Source organism: Thermobia domestica, chromosome 7, assembly GCF_964235325.1.
Source record: "Thermobia domestica chromosome 7, izTheDome1.hap1.1, whole genome shotgun sequence".
In the NCBI taxonomy this organism is placed as follows: Eukaryota; Metazoa; Arthropoda; class Insecta; order Zygentoma; family Lepismatidae; genus Thermobia; species Thermobia domestica.
The window spans coordinates 136577403-136594349 of NC_137460.1; positions in this window are offsets into that span (position 1 = coordinate 136577403).

Below are 16947 nucleotides of genomic sequence, written 5' to 3' on the forward strand. Positions count from 1 at the left end.
AAAGGCTGTCCCATCGGGAATCGTAACTGAGACCCCTCTACTGAGCTATCTGATGGGTGTGGTCTCTAGTTCGTTCTCAAGACAAGTAAGCTTGAGACGGACAACATTGTGCTCGTGGGTTTTCTCGGGACACTCCCACTTTTTCATTCCACCAATTCGTCCATCATAATTCACTTGTTTTAATCATAGTCTTCCTCAACCTAACATGCATAATCGTGGGACATTAAACGTAAAGATTATATTTTCAAGCTGTTAACCCAAACCAATCCGAATCGAGAAACAGTTTCATATTATTGCTCATTAACGTGTTTTCACAAAAAATATGTAGAAAAAAAACGGGGAATCGTAATCCCATTCAAAAGTGAAACAGCAGACTCGTAATACCTTCACCTAAAACGAAACACGATTACGATTCCCCGCGTTTTTCTACATATTTTTTGTGAAAACATTTTAATGAGCAATAATATGCAACTGCTTTTTGTTTGGGTTAACAGCTAGAAAATGTAATCTTTACGTTTAATGTCCCACGTTTATGCATGTTAGGTTGACGAAGACTATGATTAAAGCAAGTGAACTATGATGGACAAATTGGTAGAATGAGAAAGTGGGAGTGTCCCGAGAAGACCCACGAGCACTATGCTGTCTGTCTCAAGCTTACTTGCCTTGGAAACGAACCAGGCACCCCACCCATCAGATATTTCAGTTGGGGGGGTCTCAGTTTCAATTCCCGATGGGAGAACATTTGAAATATAAAATGTCCTCGATGTATTTTTGTTCGTGTCCCTGTCGTTCAACGTTACTGGAAATAAATTAAAACGAGAATAACCGAATATAATAGAGACAGGTTATGGATATACTTTCGTCTTTTTTTAATAAAATAAACTTAAATTCTCTGGACTATAGTATTTTATCATGACCGAAATCAGTGTTTTATCGTTAATAAAATATTGCAATCGTAAACGTTTGCAATTTGTTATATACGCGAGTGTTTGTTGACTCTTACTTAGGGAAGCAGTCTTAGAGTAGTGTCTTGAAAAGTTGTTTCGTGAGTCAGGAGTCCGCGGTTCGAGTCCCGCCGACGAATTCCAAAATATTTTATAATTTACGAAGTTGATATTTCTGATGTATAATAACATAAAACATAGTCAATTTCTCTCGTTCTTACAAGTTAAAGTTGAAACCACTTCCTTCACAGGGGGAAAACTAACTTGAAGTCACAGGCTACACTCTCTATTCCTACTGTCTGAAAAAGGCGTGTTTCGCAAACAGTTTATGAATACAAAACGATCATCCTTAAGGTCTGGTATCAATCATAAATTTGTCTGAAACAACATTGTGAAATTGTTTCTATGTTCTTCCACACTTACTAAAATAATAATAATATTTCCGTTCGTCATTTTCAAATACGTTCCATATATTCGTGTAACCAAAATTGGTAAATACGAACTATTTTTTGTATATATATTTTGCGTTAAAAATCAAAATAACGCAAACATAATCCAATGTTTTTACCCAAAGAAAGGGCGTTACTATGTATCGTGATAAAGATAAATCCTTCTTTTAAGACAGTTGAAGGCTCGATTTTCATATTGTTCAGTAGCAGCAACCTTCTTTCCCTCCCATCTTTTCCTTCCAAAGTATCTCTTATAAGGCAATTCATCCTTATAGAGGGTCCACCAAATTTCTTTTGATTTTTCTTAACTTCAGTATGCTTATTTGCATTGTTATAGAACGTAATATTTAGATCTGAAATATTCAGTAATAAAATAATAATAATAATAATGGTATTAAAAGTTTTAAAACAGGTCTAAAATTTGGAAAAACTTAATTAAACATAGGGATTTCGGAGAAGGGTTTCCGTACCTTCAAGATACACCTCTGCAACTACCCACATTTTAAACAAAAGCTTTCCACTAACGTTTCATGTAGAAAGTGTTCTACTAAATTTTTAAAGAAAAAATAACTGTAATAGAAACAATTGAATATCACTGAACAGTAAGGCATATAATATACTAATTTTTAGGATATACAGAGGTAAGTATAAAAGTTTTGCTAAAGAAATACCTACACAGACCATAATTCAATGAGCTGTAAAATAAAAAGTAACAAAAAACTTATAAGATTCCGTCAACAGAGCAATTGTTACTTAAACAATGGACATGCACTATTTCGAGAGTCTTAACAAGACGAGAAATGTTTATGATACTTTTCATCTCGTCTCGATTTTCATCTCTAAAGCGACATGATAATTTGAGTTACCCTTATCCCGACTCGAATGTAAAATGTTAATTCTCATGTTATTTTGTTTGTTTTAGACACAAGTTGAGAAATTTCTCTTCTCGTGGGCAACATTAAACAAAACAGAAATATTCTTCCCAAATGTGACGTTTCTGCTTGTAACGATATGACCGGAGCGATAATTAGCTCCTATCTTTTAATCTTCTACGAGATAATAATAAGTATTATTACTACTATTATTATCCCTGCAGATTTGATAGTTCAAGTATTGAAACATCCGAGTATTCAAATATCTGAATATAATAAAACGTGTGTCATCGTCGATAAATCGCCATCAAAAATCCTAAAGTAAAAAAAGTGGCGACGCGGATTCGAACCACAAACCACTAGATTACTAATCCAGTGCCTTGACCACTCAACCACGATCACTACGTCGTAAATAAATCGCCTTTAGTCTTGTTACGTTAGGCTTCTTTGCCTCCGCTTGTAAAGTTGTATGTTGTATTTCTTCGTTTCAGAACGTCTTTCGTGTTTCTTTTATGGTGATATAAGTGGATAATCTTCGGCAAAATTTATATTAATAACTTGAGTTATTCTTAAACCTTTGTTTCACAAGTTTGTTTCTTCTCCGCACGAAATTACAGATATGACAAATTTAATTCTCATATTTTGAACTTGCTTTCAAAGCAGTCACCATTAAGTGGTAAAGCAATTTTTCCATCAGGATTCATGAATTTTGTACAAAACACGTCAAGAAGTAAGTTAAATGAAGGATGGAAGGGTTGATATCAAAGTTGAGTACTGTAAGCTAATGAAAAGCATGTAATAACGTCTCGTATTTGGAAATAATGTCAGCTACTATTAATTCACTAACTGGTATTAAATTTGATTCAAGCTTGAAGATCTGGAATGCACAAACTAAGTGTAGCTAAAAGAAAAACGCAACAAGAATGGACGAGATTCGAAGGTAGGACCAACAGCAAAAGAATCCCGTTTTCTAACCTCTCACCTAACAAGCCAACACGTTTTATAAGTTATACATTTGCATGCAAATGATACCATTATACGTTAGTGTAATCAATATTTTGCTCTTTTTCTTTTCAAAAACGTAACATGTATACGACGATTCGTTTCGTTTTCCATTAGAGCTTTGAAAGACATGATTTGTGTTTGAGTATAGGATTTTTCGTCTCCTTTAAAAAGCAGTTCTAACAAATACAACTCAATTCACATAGCAGTAAAAGAACTCGTACTGCCTTAGAAAATATTTGTAAAAGGCGAAACTGTATCATGCACCCGGCGTAAATAACGGGAGTGTGGTGAGGGAGTCCTACAGCGAAAAGGGGCCCACCACTTTGGAGGTTTTTATATAATTTCACACTTTTTCCTCAATGTCTAAAATACAACTATTTTAGCCTTAGATGAAAAAGAACTTGTGAAGAAGCTATAGACTGTAAAGTCTACTGAAAAGATTTATCACATCCTTCCAGCAACAACTTTACGATTTTGAACAGTAATGAAGAACAAGATTGATTGAAAGTTTACCTTAGAATGAAATAGCTAAAGATCTAATCTTATATAACTCTCATTGATATTAGTGTTCCGTATTTGTTTAGACGCCTATTCTTTTATAACTTTACCTATCGTGCATGGTGTCCTTGGTTCGATCCCCGAGAGCGCCGAATGAACTTTATTATAGAAAAACACTGTGTGCATGAGTTTTCTCGAGTTTCTCCCGTTTCCTCCCACTTCTTCATTCCACGATTTCATTCATTTCTCAGCATCAACGTCACCATTAGCGTAATTGGTATAAACGTGGAACGTAAAACTTAAATATTTCATTTCCTTTTTCTTTTATAACTATATCACACTTTTCCTGTGACGAGAGCAACATCTAAGTGAACATTCAGTGAATTAAATCACTAAAACCTATATTCATAGAACAATTGTGCAAATGAAGTTGAGCCCTTTGGCAATTTTTTATCATGGAAAGCAAAAAAAAAAAAAAAAAAAAAAAGAAATACATAGATATCGAAAAAGTAGTTAACGAATTCCTCTTCGACAAAGATCACCTGTACACTTATTTTTCAAATGGTAATTTATAATTATACTTACGTTGGTTGAAATTTCTTCATAGTTAAAACAATTTTCCATTTATGTATGGAAGGCTACAATCAAGTGAGGAATACCATTTGGTAGCCACTATTAATCTCTTCGAATCAGAAGACTATGAATTTGACACCAATATTTTTCGTATTCTATTACTTTTTTATACTTATAACACCTTTCCCTCCCTCGAATGGTTTCGGTGTCATAGCCCCTACAGTAGATTGTTGTGATGGTAATTTATACGTATAGTAAATTCGTTTGAAATTCTTCCAAGAGTCAATGTTGCACTGTACGTTTTTTTCTGAGTCAAACTCTCTAAATGTATATACATACATTACAGTAAGAACTGAATTTTCTATTAATGCCTGACTGTCGTCGTTGTGCAAATATTCATGATGATATGCCGTAGGGAAATGACTTGCATTAAGGTTGTAAGATTTAATATCAAGTTTGAAACATTGCAAGTTAAAGAAAAGCATGTAATAACAAATATCATATTTGAAAATAATTTCGAATCAAACTAGCATTGACTACACTACTGCAAAATTGAACTTGTGGAATTCACAGTATGAGCGTAGCTCAAAGAAAATAATCAATAAGAATGGTCTTGATTCGAAGGTCGGACCATACCAGTAGGAGTAACTTCATTAACCATTCACCTAACAGATAATGACGCACAGGGTTTGGCACAACTTTATCAGATGATTCTATCAAATGCAGGGTGGAAAAAAATCATGATTTTTTTCAAAAAAATCATTTTTGTTGATTTTTTTGATTTAAATCGATTTTTTCGATTTAAATCAAATCTTTTTCTTCGTATAATACAAGTCGCGAACTGAAGAAAAAACATTAGGAATTAGTATTAAATGTTAATTATGTCATTTACGTGAAAGTATTGGGTTTAAATTTTGAATTAATTCCCAATCGTTAACCTATTTCAATCCCAAAAAATGTTTCTTAAGCATTAAGGAAAAAGTACAGCAATGTATATCAACATGACACTTTTCTTTTCACGAAAGTTACTGCTATTTGGCAGGGGCATATTTTTAAACAATTGGAACCAGCTAGCGGCACGAAATCCATATAAAGTACATAAATTTCGCCTAAAATTAACGAACTCACTCTATGACCTATGAAACCCGGAGGTTCAGTGCCATGTTCACAAAAGCTCTCCACTGACTTCTATCCTTAGTCAACTGGATCCAGTTTTTACTTTGTATTCCTATTTCTGCGAGATGCAACTTAATATTGTCCTCCCATCTGCGCCTAGGCTTCCTAATGGTCGTTTTCGGATTGGACTTCCAGTTAAAACTTTGAAAGCGTTCCTTCTTTCTTCCATTCTCGCTACATGTCCTGCCCACCTGGGCCTCCAAGATTTGATGATCCTAACAATGTTTGGTAAATGGCAGTAGCGTAGCCAGTATGTGTGTTTGGGGGGGGCCCAAGTGCTGTTATAGGTACATATAGAAAAATTACAAACAAAAAAAATATATAAACATAAAAATATATAAAAAATTATAAACATCAAAGTACCAAAGTACATTGTTGAACCTCTTTGGGGGGGGGCCGGCCCCTCCGGGCCCCCCCCTTCCCTACGCCACTGGTAAATGGTATAAATTATGCAGTTCCTCATCTTGAAGTTTTCGCCATTCCTCATTTCCGTTCCATTTGGTTCCGAATATTCGTTTCAGGATTTTATTCTCAATTACTTTGTCTGCGTTCTTCCCTCAGCGTAAGCGACCATGTTTCACAACCATACAGCACAACAGGCATAATTATCGTTTTATATATTTTAAAGCTTCAAATTCCTCGTCACAATTCGCGACGATAAGAGATTTTGAACTGAATCATAACACGAATTCCCTGTAGGAATTTTCTGCAGGAATTCCAAAATAAAAAAATCAAGATGATCAGTTCCAGAAGAAGAAATACTTATGATTGTTAAAAATATGCTTTATGTGACGTAAAAAACAGTTCAAATGCGAGTTATCCGTGCATTTATGACATCTATACATAGCAGGCACGTTTTTATACTTTTCTGTTGGCTATTTTATTTCCTCTGACAATTTTTTCTGCACAGGCACGGCAAGTTTTTTGCGATCACATCGCAGATCGCGGCATGTTCTGCAATGGGGTCAAGTATCCACTTTATCAAAAGTATTATTCGATATTTTAACGCATCCAAAATTTGTCGTATTACGATCTCGAGGAACTTCTTTGTGTTTAGTTCATAAATTTCGCTCAAAATTTTAAAATCTAATTTTTTTTCTTGTTTCGGAGAGGGGATCGGACCCCTCTAAATACGCCCCTATTATCTGGAAACAAACAAATAGACGTGTACACAAAAGAGTTTTCATCTTAAATGTCCATGGTGATTTCCCCGTTGGAATAGAAATTTTAAAACCTTGTGTTACAAAGAGAAGAAAGCAGGGTTCACCCGTAAACCGTTCAAATGGGATTTTCCCTGATCGTTCCCTACATGATACTACTGTGCTTACATACATTTGAGTCTCATTGAATTATGATTATTATCTTCCGTAATCGAAATAACAGAAGAGAAACGGGATTTTACTTACTTTCACTTTAAATTAATTCATTTCGGAATTTGATTTAAATCAACGATTCTTATTTAAAAAATCAAGTGATTTAAATCTTGATTAAAATCGTGATTTAAATCAGACCGATTTAAATCAATCCACCCTGATCAAATGTAACCTAATTAACACAATAGTAACAAATTTTACTGCCCTAAAAAGTGTTCTGAACAAGCAGAAGTTCATTATGCACATTGTAACTAAGTTACAAGAGGTTTATATCCTATCAGAACGGCGCATCCACCAAGTCAACTTTTGGAATATTCCATCTAATGTGTATATAAATCATTCCTTTCTGTCTCCATATTTCAATCTCTCTCTCTGTCTGTCTCTCTCAATGTCGCCCAGGAACTCATATGGCTTGAGATCAAACCTTCGACTCTTGAAACCAAATGTAAACTCTCTATCAATGTGCTATCGTAAATCTATAGGTTTGTTGTTAAAAGCAGCGTCATTTTAGTTTTAATTCGGGGGGGGGAGTCTCCGCCGACAAAAATTCTTCACTTTTTTTTATTAGTGTATTGCTATATATTTGCTCAAACAATATGTATTTATGAAGCTCAAGGGAAGGGAAATTACACCCTCCTGTCCTGCCCAAATGACGCTCTTGGAACATTTGGTTGTAATTACTGAAAGGAAATGAAATGAATCATTGAATAACATTCATTTCTGTCAGTAGATATTCTCGAGCTCTGTGCGTGGATTACAGCCTTTAGGAAGCACAAAACTTACTGCCGTTATTGGCAATTTTCATAGGTTTGTTCGGGAACATCTTACTAGCTTGCAGTCTTTAAAGAAGGGAAAGAATGAAACTAAAGGTATTAATGAAGGTATGGGAAGATTGAATGACTTTTTAGAAAAAAAAATCTTCTCTTAAAAGATTTTTCAGAACAAACGAATGAAAAAGGCTATTTTAGAGCTATAACATTGTAAACTTGATTTCTGCTTTTTTTTCGTCTGAATGGAAAGTGTACTACGTCACGCACGCTGCTTTAGACAAGGAGAGGTGGAGGAGGGAGGGAATACGCTGGTGAAGTAAACGTCATTTCCGCTTCCTGTTCAGCTAGCTGGTTACAAACAAACCAGCTTCGAGCGGGTTATATGAAGAAGTTTACATGGTAGTCGTCTATGAAAGTGATTTGTTTCGTTTTCCGATATAACCATAATAGTTTAAGAGGTACATGTAACGCTTTTTGTTTTCCCAAGAATGAAATTAAAAATATTGTACTATATAACATATTAAAGAGAAACAAAAACAAAGTCACACTCTACAACAAGCGATATAATGATTAATTACTTATTGGGCGAACAGATTTATCTCAATATTTTTGAAGAACACTTTTTCTCCTTGCATATTCTGCCGGAAAGAAATTAAAATACACACATTTTTACCAAAGCTCCCTTGCTCTATCTTTTCTTGTTTGTTTGCATGTGACATTTTTAGGCTAATTTTGCTGTTCAATATATATTAATACTCAGAACACTGTAAAATCGTTTCTTAGTAAACTGATAATTGAATCACACGTTTAAAGTCATACTATAACCTTCGAACGTTGCCTGCCCCAGCATAGAGTGCGGGTACTTGCCTGCCTGCCTCCGCTCTTTCTGATCCTCACCAGGGTAAGAATGTTAACAATTTTACCTTTGTGATTACATATATGTGTAAATATTTGAAACTCTTGATACAATTGAGATTTGCAGGCAATGGATGATTTTAAAATTGGTAAATCGACATTACCATATATGTAAGACAACCTCATTTAAGTAATCACAAGTTAACCTAACCGTACCTTACCGCATATGAATTTTGGTAAGAGTATAGTACAGGCAATATAGTAAAGTTTAAGCCGGACTTTTTAATTTGTCTCATTCCGTTTGACATAAAATATAATTGCACCATCCTATCGATCTACACTAAGTACACACGCATGATAAATACGGGATCATTATTTGAAAATTTATGTATAAAATTTGTCTAACCTACGAAAATACTTCTGTGCAAGAAAATTATTTATATAGAGGGAGAACATAGAAACATCCTTAAAAATGTACCATGGTTACTAAGAAATTGAAATGCAAATCCTGTTTAGTGATTACTAGCCCTGGCTATTGTACGCTTTTCGTACCTGTCTTTCTTTCACGCATACCCAACTTCACTGGTCCGCCTGCTCCCTACAGATGCATCGTTACATTCGCTCGAGCATCAAGCTGCCCTTAATCATCATAGATGTAGTGTTACGTGAAGTGACCATTCAGCGTAAGTTGGTACGTGTTCTCCTTATGAATTTTAATACATGTATATGCTGGCATGTTACAAATTTGTACGTTGTTCGTGGTAGACGCAAAGAAAATAATTCAGATAACATTAGGATTCCTAGGATTATAGCCTATAGGATAGTTAAAGAGTTATACCTTTTAAATTATTTAATTACTTCTGGTTATGCATTTCAACTTTACCAGTTCCAAGCAAAGAATGGACACCCTCTAACAAAAGAATGAAGAATAAATTAGGAAATTATTTCCACGAAAATGCTGTTTCTGGGATTATGTATTCGTAATTGTATGCTTTAAAATGCATTGGTTATTCTAGCACTGTACTCCTTTGTTCCGAATATCTGATCAATAATTTTATAAAAATCAAGTTTCTTCCATATTAAACATTTTCACTGAAGCTAAACAAACAATATGACAGAAGTATAACAATTTTCAATAATTTTAATTAAACTCAATCTAAAATTATTATTAAGGGGCGCTCATGTACATGCTTGGGATTCTCACTCACTTGTTGTCCAGCAAGTTATTGGCGATTGAAGGAATTAAAGTGTGGAGTAATTTTGTTTCATATTATGATAAATATAGCCTTCCTATACGTATAAAGTAAATATATTCACTGCTATTCGTGAAAATGTAGCATTTTATTCATGATTTTAAGTTTGTCTTTCACAAAACTCACAGCTGCCACATACAACGCCATTGAGTCTGCCTTAGCAACCGCCTTAGAAACAGGTTGTTTGTAACTAATATGGCCGCGCCCAGTAAAATTCACAGCAGACGACTTCAGCAGCGTATTGGATTGAAGACAAGAAATCGACCGACGCCAATCGATCGACACATGTATTTCTGGATTGCATAAGAAAACGGGGCAAGAGTTTGTTATTAATTTGGACTTAGGATTTTTGTAACAATTTCTAAGCCGCGGACTGTACCAAAGCTGGGTCAAAATGACCTAGATACTTTCTGCCATATTTTTTTGGGATATTTTGTGTTTATTTTTATATGAATTCTACTGAAATGATTTCCAAAAGTAAACATTGTTGCTAATGGAGGAATACCTAAAATATTAGCCCACTACGTCTCTTCGATATTGTATCATTTCTTTATTAAAGATCATCTGGGTCAAATTGACCCAGTCTTGGTATTCGAAGGGTTAAATTCATTTTCAGTACAAGGGGGATAGGTCGCTGACAGTGTATGAGTTTAGTAAGTTTACTAGCGAAGTATTAGTCGAGGTGGTGCTGAGACGGAGGAGGAAGTAGTGGAAACTTTTTGAGTGAGTGTAATGGGTACATGTTAACTACCCAGAGGATCTAGAATGTAGATGAAAATACTGTGGGTGAGCGATGAAGTGATCACTATGTCAGGAGTAGTGTTAGATCAGGAACAAATTGACTTTGGTAGTAGGTGAATGAAGCCTGTAGTGGAGGCAGTGATAAAATTGATAAAAGCTGTTTCTTTCGGTCTGAGCGGCTATAGATTTTTATATTCGAAGAGATCAGGTAATGTCGGAAATTATTAGAAATATATTGGAATGGGAGGGGAATAGGACGACCTGGTCGAACATAGATGACTGTCGTTCGGACACAAAGGTTTGTAATAAATAGTTATGATTAGATGTTCTGAAATATTAGATGGAGAGTCAATACTATACTATGTGTAAGGATAAAATACTATTGTCACGCCGCTGGTGGCGCTTCGAGCCGGAATCGTGTTGAATGAGTTGATTGGCGGTAAATTTGCAATTAAGTTTGGGAGTGAGCAGGGGTGTAGCCAAGGGGGGGCTCATCGGGGCCGGGCCCCCCAAATTGTTTCCTGGCCCCCCAAAATGAACAGCTTTTAAAACATCAGTAAAATTATCTCGCTTCATTCATTTAAAAGTAACAAATTTTATTGACAATTAATAATTTATGGTAAAATAGTAAGGAGAAATATTGTTTTTTTCCATACCGATCGAAAAATAGTATAGTATCTCTTTCTTATACCGATCGAAAAATAGGATACTTTTTTTGTGACAGTAGATAACACAATTTACTGCGATTTATATGCTTTAACAAGTATATTTTTATATGCTTTAACAAGTGTTTTAAAAGACATCGAGGATGGAAAATTTGGTGAGAAACAATGTTTTCATTCAATTTGGATTTCATTCGCTCTCTCTTTTATTTCTATTCAGTGTAATAAAATATTTTTTTTAGTCACGAATAATAAATATTTTTGTCAGGAAACTGTAAAAGTGAAATTTCAAAGAAAATTAATCTTGTGTAGATAGGTTCTGTATACAAGGTCTTAAATTTAAAGGTAACCAAGAAAAGTGTTGTTGCTTTTTCACACACCACCTTCGAACATTGATATGTCACCTAACCTGGAAGATCAAAAATAGTCCCCATCAGCATCGATGACCTGAAAACGTTCTCGAAGGCCATGGAATCCATCGCAGTAGAACATGGTGGGCCGTGAAACGAAGAAAGTATCAGGTGCATTTTGGATTTTACTAGGGATTTGAACTGGCGTCCTCTAAGGTGATTGTTCAAAGAATGGAACAGGTGATAATCGGACGGTGCAATACGGTCCCAGAGAATATAGTGGTTGCAATATCGTTTCCCATCCAAGGCGGAAAATGGTGTCCTGAGTCATCTTAACCACGTGGGACTTAGCGTTGTCCCGTAAACGAGGACCCATTTGCAATTCAGAAGCGATGGCTCCAGAGTTTTGAGTTTTTGTTGAGCACAGCTCAACTGCTGACACTACACAGTTGCGTTGATACTCTGACCAGCTGGTAGCAGTTCTCGATGCACGATGCACCAAACACACAGAAGGACCTTTTTCTGGTACAGTGCTGGTTTCGGCTGTTTTGAAATCGGTTCATGGGATGCTAACCAATGATGACAGCACCGTGGAGCTTTGTATAGGACACACTTTTTATCACATGTCAACGCCCTGTCCAGAAATGGCTCCGAAACAGTAAATAAACACAGGCGACTGCTGCGTTGCCTTCTGGCCCGGAGTCAAAATATATGAGACCCATTGACCCAACTTGTAGTGCTTCACAAGTTGATGGATGTGCTGCCGAATGGTTTCTCCACACACTGAATTGTAGTCCCAGTTCCTCTTTGTACATATGTTGGTCTTCCGGCACGTGATGTTTTCGGCTGTTTTGTCATCGTCCTTAAACTTGTTGAACCATCGCTGCAATGTTCGCGTCGTCACGACACCCTCACCAAAGGCCTGGCATATCTTCTGTCCCGCTACAGCGACGTTTGATCTCCATTTGAACTCGTTCAGCATACATGCTCTTATGACGCTCTGTGGATGTCCCATGTTCTCTCTGTCTTTACGCAAGTTCACGGTGTGTCTGAATTGCCACAACCATTTAGTATGTTGAATATACCCACACCAACAACTGACGTTCGCCTTATCTCCACTCGCATTCAACTCACGGTGTGAGGTCCAATTGAACACAGACTTCCACGAAAAGGGGCAGAACTTTCTTGGTTACCTTTATAGTTATGCACAAAAGTACAGCGTTTGGTCCCGGGCAGTAGTTCTTGATTAAGCGTAATAAAAACTATCTTGAATATAATTTATGAGTAATAATAATAATAATAATAATAATAATAATAATAATAATAATAATAATAATAATAATAAGCTAAAATAGTGTCTTTAGTTTTCCAGAAGAAAACCAAAATTTTCGTTTCTTTCAGGCCTCAAAAACACTAGCAGCAACACTTTTTTTGGCTTAGTACATTGTAGATGCCCCCCCTCAAAAACGACGGCCTCCCCCCTACACAAACCTGCTGGCTACACCCCTGGGAGTGAGATGCGTTTTACTGATAAGTAATGTGTGAAATTGTTCCTCGTATAATAGTTGTTCAATTATGAGTTTATGAGGTAAATACAACAGAATATTGAGAAATAGAAATAAAAGTCATAGTCAAATACCAAGGTATATGATCACGGTGCAGTTAAATACATGTTTCGATTGGAGATACATGAAAATGCACGTACGAACCATTGTAAGTGGCATGAAAATCGAGGTGAAGAATGTTGCGAGCTGCATGCTGAACGTGTAATATTCATGGTTGTACAAAAGATGAACGTTTTGAAGAGTGTGGGTGACAAATGCTAATAGTTTATAAATAGAAAGAAATTGATTAGTCTCTCGTGAAGTATCGCCTTTTCGATTTTGAACATAATGAGTCAATAGTGGTACTACAAGTTTCGGCTTGAATTCTTCTGGAGCAATCCGAGACTTACACTTCTAGCTGTATGTTGGATGCGGGAATTGATACCAAGTGTTGTAGATTGGAACTTGGAGATTTGGACAGCTTTTCATAGGAAGAGGAAAAGTGTGCACCTCTTAATAAGATAACAGGTTCATAGGATGCACCTGTTAATAGGATGTTCTTTGTATTCTTGGAGCAGGATGGTTTAAATCGGCGTCTCTTCTTGAAAATGAAGATTTGTTTATGCAAAAGGTCGTTGATAGTATCCTGTGATGTTCTCAGAATTCGAACTATGTACGTTGGTTCCTGATTGTTCCGAATACGGATGCAATTTTAAAGGTGTATCCCACTTCAGGAAGTGTAGTTTATATATCGTCATGTGTTATAGAATGAGGGACCCCTGTACTACTATTGACATGGTATGTGGCTGAGGTTGCTAGTGTCGGATGTTGCTGAGAGAAGTTAAAGTTACAGTTTTCCTGAACATTTCAAAACTGGATTGTCGCGAATTATTTTGCGAAGTTAGCCGACTGTGATTTAATGATGAATCAATTTTTTTGTTTCTACCATTTGCGAAATATCTTTGCGTTGCCGATACTGGAGAAGTTACAGAAGTAAAACCTTCGAACTCAAGTACTTTGGATTGTAGTTTTGCAGTAGCAAGCTGTAGACAGGCTGCAGAGGAGGATAAGCCGGTTGGATTCAGAGTCGGAGCTCGAGATGCTAAGTGCATTTGTATGATTCTTAAATGTTGGTGAAGTCGTTGATGATGCTTGGTGGTTGCCAGTGATTGGAGAACGAGAACTCTTAGAACTTGGTTCAGTGTATGCTGTCTCGTCCATTTCTCCGCATCTCATTTATCTCCAAAGGAATAAATGAAATGAAATTTTGAGTTTTACGTCCCACGGATATGCCGGTTAGGCTAAGGGAGACAGTGATGATGAGCAATGAATGAAATTGTAGAATGAAGAAAGTGGGAGGAAACTGGAGAACTTCGAGGAAACCCACGCACACGGTGTTTGTCAACCACAAAGTTCACTTAACGGGAGTAGAGTTTGAGCCCGAGACCCCATGCATCAGAGGTGAACGCTTTACAACTGAGCCACCCCGGCACTTTTATTTTCAAAGGATGTATGAAAGACTTTCCATCGTCAATTATCATATGCGATAAAATAACCGAACTGAAACAGTATCCAAAACTATGAGATGAGATCAGGATAAGAGTGAAAATCATAATGATGATCAAAAATTATACTACTTGTGTACTCCAGCCAGCTTCCGCTCGTTAAAACTCCCAATTTCTTGCAACCTGTCGCCTGTTAATGAATTAGCATCACCGTGCGCTCACACGAGTGCAATAAACACACAGCCTAGACTTGGCAGCTATGACTCACTACATGTGCACCAGCTGGGAAAGTATGCGAATGCACTACTTTTTACCGACAAGCCAAAGTGGGTAGCAACCTATGAGGAGGTTACGCCTCTGTAACGTGAGTGATGAAAGCAATTTACGTACAAAGTGTAAGTGGTGGTATCTGCTCTATCGAAATTTTACAATTATACGGTATAACAACTAACAAAAGATCAAAAATAAAAATAAAAAATGGTCGTGTGGAACTTTGATACTTAGCATTATGAAGTAAGTAAAAATATATAACATACAAATTAATATAGACGGATTGATTCAATATAAATATATACAATTAGAGAAAATGAAAAATTTTTAAAGTGATATCGAGGATGGAGAATGAGGCGAGGTGCGAAACACAAGTTAACACACGGGTATTGTTAATCAGACAAATGAATGCGTCTTCTGCGTAGAGTCACCTCTATGTAATGATGGGAACCGAGGAAGCCAACCTGAGCAGAAAGTGATTACTGTGCAGGATATGATGGATGAAAGAGTGAAAGATGCTAATGAATAACATAATCAGATATAACCTTCAGCCCCAGATTAGCCCCAATTCGTGAATTTTTGAATTATTTGTAAACAACAGTTTTCTTAATTGGTATGTTAGCAACTTTGCATGAGACACTTGTCGGTTTCCGGGGAAGATGTGGATCTCGTATGTATATGTCTGAAAGACCTCCAAAATATGGAATTAAAATTTCTAGTCTTGTTGGGGAAACATTATACTACACAACAAATATGGAAGTGTATGTAAGGAAACAACCACAAGGTCCGTTCCAGATAGATAACAAACCTGAGGAAGTGGTGAAGGGATTGTGTTAACCGATGTATGGTTCATTTCGCATAGTGACCTTTGACAATAATCGGTTTACAAGCTGCAATTTGGTTAAATCAATGGAATTGGACAATAGGTTAACAATTATAGGGACAATTCGTAAAAACAAGAAAGAGTTTCCCCCGCATTTGTGAATGCCAGAAGGAGGAAAGAATACAATTGTGTATTTGGTTTTCATTAGAACTGCACCATTGTCTCCTACGCATCTAAGAAAAATCGGTGTTTAGTGCTCACCTCAAGTATGCACAATCACATCAAATTAGATGAGAGTACCGGAGATAACAGGAAGCCGGAGATCGTCACTTCTTACAATGATACTAAAGGTGGGGTGGACACAGTAGACCAGATAAGTACTGAATATGACGAAGACAGAAACACTACACGATGGCCAAAGGCGTTAATTTATCACTTCTAAAATGTAGAACCGATCAATGGGAATGTTAAACATTCAGCGAACACAGTGACTAAATTCCAACAGCGAAAATACATAAAGCAACTGGGAAAAGTTGACTGAAACAGAGAGCACTGAATAAACGAAATCCCACAGAGCTTCGAAAATCGGAGGCAAATTTGTTTGGATTGACTCTAGAAGAAGATGCTCCTGTCCCTCCTCAAGTAGGAAAACGAGGACGATGTTACATGTATAAACACAGTAAGAGCAGATATTAAGTGTAAGTGGATTTGCCTAAGTCACGCAAAAATGATGTGTGGAGACTGCTGCAGAATTGAAACGTGAATTTCCCTATGTGTAATACTCCGCTATTAGGAGAAATCCTGGTTTACTTCTTTCTTGTTAATAAATATTTCATTTTGAGTGCCGGTATTTAAGCAATAAAATAGTCACATAGTTATCGAACTTAATTATAACAAGAAAGATATTGCTTCAATAAAGTGAATGTACAGTTTCGCTTAAAGCGTATCCACTATCTGGTGTTTGTATTTAATATTGTAAATATAATAAAAATTTAAATCCTAGTTCACATCTTATCAGGCAAAAATGTTCCTGGGTCCAGGAGGAAAAATGTTACAATTCACGAAATTTTCTTTCACGTTACCACTGTAGGATTAAGAACGATGAATCTCACGAGGGTAAAGTCTGCTGACAGAGCGTAAACATTAGGGACAAGGGGTATGCTGATAGCGATTTGGTGTGGGGTCTAAAGTGAGGTACTAGACATTGCATGAATAAAGGGTGCTGAGTTTGGAAGCGTTTGTTGATATAGGTGAGAATTTAGTTTTTCGATATAGTACTGAAAT